At 35.5% G+C, this 9,981-nt stretch overlaps 1 long non-coding RNA gene across 1 annotated transcript in view; it reads right to left on the reverse strand.

Annotated features, from left to right (window-relative positions):
• The window catches only part of LOC141373056 (uncharacterized), a 49,184-nt gene extending 39,406 nt beyond the window's left edge, over window positions 1–9,778 (reverse strand). The window contains exon 1 of the long non-coding RNA XR_012378685.1: window positions 9,698–9,778. This is a non-coding gene — a long non-coding RNA (uncharacterized lncRNA). The remainder of the gene's footprint in view (window positions 1–9,697) is intronic.
• Window positions 9,779–9,981: the final 203 nt, after the last annotated feature.

The following is a 9,981-nucleotide window of genomic DNA, read 5'->3' on the forward strand; positions in this document are numbered from 1 at the left end:
ATAAATCCCACTTATTTGTAGTGAATGATATATTTTTTTAATTGTTGGATTCAACTTGTTAATATTTTGTTGAGGATTTGTGCATCTATGTTTATCAGAGATGTGGCATGTAGTTTTCGTTTTGTGGTATCTTTATCTGGTTTTGGTATCAGGGTAATGCTGGCCTCAGAATGAATAGGGAAGTTTTCCTTCCTCTTCTTTTTTTTTTTTTTTTTTTGGAATAGTTAGAGAAGAATGGGTATTAAGTCTTTAAATGCTTGGTAGAATTCACCTGTGAAGCCATCTGGTCATGGATTTTTGTTTGGAGTTTTTTGATTACTGATTCAATTTAATTAATGGTCTATTCAAATTGTCTATTTCTTCCTACTTCAGTTTTGGTAGGTTATTTGTTTCTAGGAATTTATCCATTTCTTCTAGGTTGTCCATTTTTTGGCATGTAATTTTGCACAATATTCTCTTACAATTCTTAGTATTTCTGTGGTGTTATTTCTTCTCCAATTTTGAGTCCCCCCCCCCCTCTTTTGTGAGTCTGGCTAGAGGTTTATTAATTTTGTTGATCTTTTCAAAGAAGTAGCTCCTGGTTTTATTAATCTGTTATTTTTTTTTCAGTTTCATTTTGTGTATTTCTGCTCTAATCTTTATTATAGCCTTCCTTCACTGGTTTGGGGTTTTGTTCTTTCTTTAGCTACTTTAGGTATAAGGTTAGGTTGTTGGAGGGTGTTTTTGGTTTTGTTTGTTTGTTGCTTCATGAGGTAGGCCTATATTGCTATAAACTTCCCTCTTAGAACTGCTTTTTCTGCACTCCAAAGATTTTAGGCCATTGTGTTTTCATTTCCTTTTTGGTTTCCTACATGGCCCATTCATTGTTTAGTAGCCATGTTATTTAACCTCCATGTATTTGTGTTCTTTTTAGAATTACTCTTATGGTTGATTTCTGGTTTCATAGTATTAGGGTGAGAAAAGATGCATGGTATGACTTCCATCTTTTTTAAGTTGTTGAGACTCGTTTTGTGGTCTAACCTGTGATCTTTTCTGGAGAATGTTCCCTGTGCTCTTGAAAAGAATGTGTATTCTGTTTTAGGATGGAATGTTCTGAATATATCTGTTATATCCGTCTGGCCCAATGGGTCATCCAAAGCCCTTGTTTCCTAGTTTATTTTCCAGTTTGAATGACCTATGCATTGATGTAAGTGGGGTGTTGAAGTCCCCTACTAATGTATTACTATTGATTGCTTCCTTTATGTTTGTTAATAGTTGCTTTGTGTATTTGGGTGCTCCCATGTTTGGTACATAAATATTTATAATTATTATATCTTCTTGCTGGATTGTTCCACTCATGATTTTGTAGTGCCCTCTTGTTACAGTCTTTAAGTCTGTTTTGTCTGATACAAGTATTGTTATCACAGCTTTCTTTGCACTTCCATTTGTATGATAAATCCTTCTCTATGCCTTCAGTTTCAATCTGCGTGTGTTGTTAGGCCTGAAATGAATCTCTTGTAGGTGACAGGGATGGGTCTTATTTTTTTTTCCATTCCATCACCCTTTGTCTTTCGATTGGAGCCTTAGTCCATTTACATTCAAAGTAAATATGGATAGGTATATTCTTATTGATATTCTGTTACTTGTTTTATGGTTCTTTTTGTAGTTCTTCCCTGTTCTTTTATTTTTTTTGTTCTCCTCACAGTTTACTAGCTTTCTTTAGTGATATGCAAAAGACAAAGAGAAAGAAATCCAAGTATACCTATTACTGGGTTTTGATTTGTGGTTACCATTAGCTTTATATTTAACATATTATACACATAACTATATATTAATTTGATAGTTGCTTAAGTTTGAACCCATTCTAAATGCACTGAATTTTCACTCCTTTCTTCCCAACACTTTAGGTATATGGGGTCATACTTTACATTGTTTAATTTTGTGAATCCTTTGACTGACTTTTGTAGATATACTTAATGTTACTGTTTTTGTGCTTCTTACTTTTCTTACTCCTGCTTATGGTCTTTCCTTTCCATTCAGAGTCCCCTTTTGTTTCTTGTAGGGCTGGTTTAATGGTCATGAATTCCATTAACTTTTGTTTGGGAAACTCTTTATCTCTCTTTCTATATTGAATGATAGCCTTGCTGGATGGAGTATTCTTGGCTGCAGATTTTTTTCTTTCAGCACTTTGAATATATCTTACCACTCTGGTCTGCAAAATTTCTGCCGAAAAATCAGCTGATAGTCTTATGGGGTTGCCCTTTTATAGAACTATCTTCCTTTTTCTTGCTAGTTTTACATTTTTCTCTTCATCATATCATGACATTTTAATTACTATATGTCTTGATGTGAACTTGCTTGGGTTGATTTTGTTGGGGGCTCTCTGTGCTTCTTGGGTCTGCATTTCTGTTCCATTTTCCAGATTTGGGAAGTTTTCATCTATTATTTCTTCAAATAAATTTTCTTCCCCCTTTTCTCTCTCTTCTTCTGGGATCCCTGTAATATTAATGTTATTATGCTTGATTGTGTTCATGACTTCCCTTAATTGGTCCTCATATTATTCTTTTTCCTGTTCAGCTTGATTTCTTTCTATTACTCTATCCTCCAGGTCCTGATCCATCTTTCTGCTTCCTCTAGTCTACTATTTATTCACTGCAGTGTATTTTTAATTTCAGTTATTGAATTCTTATGCTTGTTTCCTCTTTATGTTTTCTGTCTTTTTGTTGAGAGTCTTGCTGAGATCCTCCACTCTTTTGTTCAAGTCCAGTAAGTACCTTTATGACCATTACTTTAAATTCTCTATCAGGCATATTACTTATTTCCATTTTGTTTATCTCTCTTGCTGTGATTTTGTCTTTTTCTCTCATTTGGGACATAGTCCTATGTCTCCTCATTTTGTGTCTGTTTCCATGTGTTAAGAAAGTCAGCTACATCTTCTGCTCTTGAAAGTAGTGGTCTTCTGAAGAAGAGTTCCTGTTGTGCCCTGCAGTGCAATGTCCCCTATTCACCAGAACCTGGCATTTCGGGGTATCTCTGAGGGGTGTTGTGTGCCCCCTACTGTTGTGGCTGAGCTGTGTTTGCCTTAAGTCCAGTCGTGTGTAATAACTCTCTCCCTTTTGTGGGCAGGGTTTCGTCCCTCTACTGTTAATGGGCTAATCTAGAGCCATCTTGGGCTTGAGGTGGGACAGACCACGTGATTACTATAGCTGTGGTCATACAGAACTGCAAGGTGTTTCCCTGTGTTATCTCCTGAGAAACTTTCACTGGAGGACAGGGCCTGCAGTCATATAGATGTAGGCCCAGCCTACGGTGGGCCATTGTCAAATGCTGCATGTGGTTATCTTCCTTTCTCCCTGGGGTTGGAGTCACTTCAGAATGGTGCTGGCTCTTATTGGGGCTGCTTACACACTGCCATGCTTGTGGAACCACTTTGAATGGACTTCTGCCAAAGGCAGGTTGTATGGAGAAGTCAGCAGGAGAGGGCAGGTTTAGGGTACATAGTGTTAGCAAGGTTTGTGTTATTCTGCTTGTGGGAGGGGAGCTGTAGCAACTTTGGAGAATTTCTGCTGACGACAGCTTGGAGAAGGGGGGTCCACAGAAGAGCATGTGGATAGGGCATACTGTTTGCCAACTAGTTGAAGACTGTTCATACTAGTTCCCACAGGTGGTCATGTATGTAGGCTGGGGATGTGGGAGGACAATGGCACCCACCCACTCTTTTGTTCTTGGAGAAATCTGTTGAAGATCCCCCCTGCCCCTTCAGCATGTTATGAGAGTCCTGAGATTAGTAAGTAAACCTCCATCCCAAGGAGTGTATACGCGAGGCATTTTTCAAACTGCTGCTTCTAGGCTGTATCTCAGAGAGGTCATTTGTTTTGCTATCTCTTTAACTGCAGGAACTCCATTTCCTTTCATCCTTAGGTTCTTCCTAAGCCTAGCCTACTGATTTTTAAAATTTAGATGTAAGGCCCCACTGATTGTAAAAACTTACAAAGTTAAGCCCCTCTGTTTTTCAAAGCCAGTGTTTCCCAGTGTGAGTCCCCATGCCTGGGGTGTGTAGGGTAGGCTCTGTTCCTCTCCCTTCTCTGTGCCTGCAGTGTCCCTCCCTCTCACAATCTCCCAAGTCAGTTTGGTTCCTGATCATGTTTCCAGCCTTCTTACCTTTTTCAATGTGGCCTCTTCTCTACATTTAACTGTTGGGAAGTCAGTTCTGCCAGTCTTGGGTAGGTCATTTTATGGGCTATTTACACTGATGTGGATATTATCTTGGTGTATTCATGGGATGTGGTAAACTTAAGTTTCTCCTACTCATGCATCTTCCCCAGAATTCTCCTAAAAAGGATATTTTTGAAATAGTGTTTTTAAAAATGAAATGATAAAGGAATCAATGTACTTGTTTTTGTCACTTTCACTTGTATAATATTGATAGTAGTAACTGGACATTATAAGACAACTCTGTAGATTCTCAACAATTGATCAATATTTCCTTCCTCTCCTTTCTCAACTACTCTAGGAAGATAAGCTTCTCTAAAACTGGTACTGCATTCATTATATATTACAGGAATACCTTGAAGATACTGTGGGTTTGGTTCCAGACTGCTACAGTAATATGGGTCAAATCAATTTTTTGGTTTTCCAGTGCATAGAAAAGTTGTGTTTACACTATACTACAGTCTATTAAGTGTGCAATAGTATTATGTAAAAAACCCATGATGTACATACCTTAATTTAAAAATATTCTTTTGTAAAACTAATAACCATTATCTAATCTTTCAGCAAGTCATAATCACAGATCACCATAACAAATATAATAATAAAAAAGTTTGAAATATTTTGAAGATTACCAAATTGTGACATGGAAATTGAAGTGAGCAAATGCTATTGGAAAAATGGCACTGATAGACTTGTTCAATGCAGGGTTGTCACAAACCTTCAATATGTAAAAAATGGAATATCTGTGAAGCTTAATAAAATGAGACTTAATAAAATGAGGTATGACTATATATGATATATGACTGTTGTTCATATTTATCTTCCCTTTAAAACAGGATGTTTCTTTTCTCTTGTTGATACTATAAATTTGAAGATAATATGAAAACGTATACTAACTACATATCGTGCACACAAAAAATGTATGCGTGTGTGTGTATACATTTACACATACACATATTAAATAATATATTTGTATAATAAAACTAGCAGCGAAAGAGTTTGGACCACGATAGGCCCCTGTCCCAAATAATATTCTCTGAGAAAAATAATTCAATCCCTGATACCACTAAACAGTCACCTACTCTTTGTATATTAAAATACACAAATTACAGAAATAAAAAATTTTCTTGTACTATTTCTCCCCCTCTGTGCCTTAGAGATGATAGTAAGTAGATAACAATAGGTACAGGTAAAGTATATAAGTGATGAGTAGATAGAAGAGAGACAGATAAATGTAGTTGGTCTTTTAACTGTCTCTACAGTATGGAAAATAAATAAAGCCACTAATCCAGAAAGTATGAAGAGAATACTCAAAGTACAGCAAGTCTGAGATGCTATAAAATATAAAATGATAGCTCACTTTTAGGTAAGTTATTCTATTATAGATTGTCTGATATGTATTTAGAATAGAAAAGCATGGTAAGTTGGGTGCCTGGGTGGCTCAGTTGGTTAAGCGACTGCCTTCGGCTCAGGTCATGATCCTGGAGTCCCGGGATCGAGTCCCACATCGGGCTCCCTGCTCAGCAGGGAGTCTGCTTCTCCCTCTGACCCTACCCCCTCTCATGTGCTCTCTCTCTCTCTCATTCTCGCTCTCTCAAATAAATAAATAAAATCTTTAAAAAAAAAAAAAAGCATGGTAAGCTATTTTATTTTCCTGACTTAACAGCTAGTGCAATAATATTCAAAGCAATGTGTTTGACACTGATCATCACATAAGATGGTTACAAGTTTATGCTATTAAAACATACTCATTTTATAAAGAAATAAACATGCAAGAGGCATTTTTTTTTTGGTCATCTGAATATATAACCCAATCTACTTTCTCCTTATTCCGATCCTTCTCTTCTGTACCCTTCCTCCCAACTAACTATAAGTTTGGTAGATATAAATGGCATTTTAAACTAGAAAGGATCAGGGGCTTACTTTACTTGGATGAAAAGCAGGTTATATATTGCATATGAGATTTATATATTCCTTAGAATCTTGGGTTTGATGGGCTAGAAAAAGCATATCTCTCAATTTTATATTTTAGGTACAGACCGCCTCATGTTTTTGCCTCAGTAACATTTACAAGCATGTCATACCATTCCTTTCAAGAATCCATAAAAACCAGCACCGTCATTTAAGAATTTTATCTTTTTTTTAAAGTAGGCTCTTTTCTCAGATTTTGAAACATCTCTTTGCACAGCATGGGGAACACAAATAACTTTGGCTTTAAAACCACTAAACCCCATATATGCTCAATGCAATGCACAATGTTAGTCATTTATTTTATGACATTTGTAAGTGAACATTATATGATGCTATCTGCAGATAGGAGTGTTTATAGAGCTGATGAGAAAGTAGAATGCAGACAGTTGGTAAACTGCCAATTAACAGAAACCAAAACATATAGAGAATGAAGGACTCCAAGAGAGAATAATGATGACATGGATGAAAATAAATGCAATATCATGTGATGTTTCAGACATATAATTTTAAATGAATGTAGAATGTAGAATCTCCTCTCATCTTTAAATTTTAAAAGTGGGTTCATTCTTTTAAATGAAAGCTTTAAAACATTTTAATCTATATTCTAATATTTCTAAGTCCTTAGAAATAAAGTAAAATGAGGAATAAGATTAAGGATTATTATATTGTCCCTCTTTTCTTCCTCACTTGTAAATTTTGTTCAGTGTGCTGGCCATTAGCATATCTGGTTGCTAATTTGAAAATTTTTATGTAATGTTTTTATTATTTCTTGAAGAAATTATTATAAAATACATTATTTGCTAGTAGGAAATTCTCCTTATTTGTATTTTAAACACATCTTTAACCTTCGCAACTTTTTTTTTCTTACAATCTCAAGCTGGAGCTGGGAATTTATCAAATTGTAGCTCATTAATATTAGGTGAAGGTTCATAAAAAAAGATCTATTTGGTCAAGCTTCAGCTGGTGTATCATGATCCAAAAGTAGCATCATAATCACACATCATATAATAGTGATGTTTAAATATGAACAATTTATCTGGTGAGGTAGCATTTCTAGTCATCTATCACTACTATTTCTCTCCAACATAAATCGTAACTTCCCCAATCCTCAAAACCTCTTGTTCATAAGTAGAATATTTGCCTATTATTCCCTGATTGGTTTTTAAGAATTTTGATCCCTTTGTTGCTAAGTTTAATGCTTCCCTAATATATTTATTATTTCCATAAACTCAGTCTTCTCCAAAGTGTCCTTTGGAAACTACCCTGTTTTCTAAGTTCTTTTGGCAACTCAAACTTTTGCTGTTTCCTTCTACTTCCTAATACCAACTAAATGCCTGCTTACTTCAGGTGAAAATATATTCAAAACCCCTTATTCCAAATAGGATATTCTTATTCCCTTTCTGGGTGACTCACATGAAGGAAGTAAAATATACTTCAGTACCCTTGATTACTTTTTAAAGAAATCAATGTTACCATATATTCATTGTTTAAAAAGAACTCACAGTTGACCTCTGCTCTAAATCAGTCCTGTGCCCTACTTAGGTTTTTGGAACACCTTGATCTTTTTCTTCTTTTTTTCTTCTCAGTTATCAATCCTGGATAAAATTCTAACAAAATATATTTGTAAAGCAGTTTTACATAATACATGAGATTTAATTGAATAGGGAAGTCTTGAATTTTTAAAATTCAAAATAATAAAGAATTTTTTGGGAAAAAAGAAATTGCCTGAGTTTTGAGTCTGACTCAAGTTGAAAACTAACCTTATGAATAAATAGAAAATGATAAATAAGTAGTTTAGAGAGATAAGATTAAATAGACTAGGTAAAGTAGCTGTTTATGGCAGACGTGCTTGAGATTCTGATTTTCAATTTAAATTAAGCTACCCTTGTTAATCTTTTTTTTTTAAGATTTTTTTTATTTATTTGACAGAGAGAGAATGAGAGATAGAGAGCACAAGAGGGAAGAGGGTCAGAGGGAGAAGCAGACTCCCTGCTGAGCAGGGAGCCTGATGTGGGACTCGATCCCGGGACTCCAGGATCATGACCTGAGCCGAAGGCAGTCACTTAACCAACTGAGCCACCCAGGCACCCCTACTCTTGTTAATCTTAAGAGCAACAAAGTGAGTAACTATACACACAGATTCACACAATAGACTAGGTATGGGAGAGCGATCCCTGGTGGCCACAGATGATAGGACCCATAGTTTTAATATTTTCTTTAATAGGCATATTTTTACAATGGAGGCTAAAATGGTATCACTTACTAGTTTGATAACAAATGGAACTAAAATCAAATACCTTTGATACATTTTTTTTATCTTGAAATTTTTTGTATCTTGACAGAGATCTAAAGATGATGTTGCTAATTTCTAGATTTAGGTGTATTGCTGGAAATTTCTGAGGACATCCTTGGCCTTTATGAACAATACAAGATCTATGAGGTGATGCAGTTCTACAGTCATCTATCTGATGAAACATTCTATTTTTCCAGTTCATCCTTCCCTCATCATCTGTGAAATAACCTAATTTTCAGGAAAATAGAGCTTTGGTAACCAGAAAAATGTCACTGTTTATAACGTTATTCCATTTGTAAAAGCTGAAAGATACTTCTCAATTATGTCATTTCAGACATAAATTGAGGGAAATTAAAAAAAGTGATAGGACATGAGAATAATTAAACTTTTGCTTGTGGTTGGCTCCACTTTTTATTTTGGTGTGCTGTGATTATTAAATTTAGACAAACAGATGAACACAGAAGAAGGGAAGGAAAAATAGATAAAAAGAGGGAGGCAAACCATAAGAGACTCTTAACTATAGGAAACAAACTGAAGTTGCTGAGGGGAGGTGGGTGGGGGGGTGGGGTAATGGGGTGATGGGCATTAAGGACGGAACTTGATATAATGAGCACTGGGTGTTATATGCAACTGATGAATCACTAAATTCTATCCCTGAAACTAATAATACACTATATGTTAAATAAATTGAATTTAAATATTTTTTTTAATTTAGAGACAATAGTAAATTAGAGGGAGACATGACCTAAGTCAACTACATCAGTACAGCAATTCTATAAAGAGACTCAAAATGAATTATTATTCCTATGCTGACAGTGGAGGTATCTTCATTTTCTCATCACATTTCTATTTGATAATGCCACCAACTACCAATTTATCTACTTCAGCTTAGGCTCTATTCTTGGATTTAGACCTAAGGGCTCTACATAGGTAACTAATTACTCTTGGAATTTCTGGTCCTGTTATAAATATTTTGAGACCAGTTGGCTGCTATTGTCTTTTCAGTTGTATTGTTCCCCAGTTAAATTTAGGGAGCCAGTTGCCTCCTCACTCTTTTCCCCATAGATTACTAAAATCAACTGGTCATAATGTAATTATTCAAAATGTGAACCAGTTTCCATTTTGATTCCACATAGTCAAGACACACCAGGATCTCTTTGTTGAACTGTTTTCCCAACTATCAGTGGGGTTCAATTAATATATGTAATTACATAGGAGAAAGGAATAAAAAAAAATGCTCACAGATTTCTCTCAAAGTCTGGCTCTTTGCCTTCAAAGCAGGGTTGAGTGAGAAATATGGCAGTAAGCCAAACTGTCCTTCTTCCAAAATCAGCCACAATAGAATCTGCTGGATTGAAATAGAACATTAGGAGTTTAGTTTGGCACTCAGTACTTTCAGCCAGTTCTATATTTGTGACATGATTTACTGGGCCAATCGCCCAAAGAAGCTCTGTGTCTGGCTGCCCGGTTTTGAAATACAGAGAAGAGTTCATGACCACCATGCTTTGTAAACCTACATTTCTGAA

Source organism: Callorhinus ursinus, unplaced genomic scaffold (assembly GCF_003265705.2).
Source record: "Callorhinus ursinus isolate GAN/ISIS: 27379988/994484 unplaced genomic scaffold, GSC_fseal_2.0 scaffold7, whole genome shotgun sequence".
NCBI classification, from domain to species: Eukaryota; Metazoa; Chordata; class Mammalia; order Carnivora; family Otariidae; genus Callorhinus; species Callorhinus ursinus.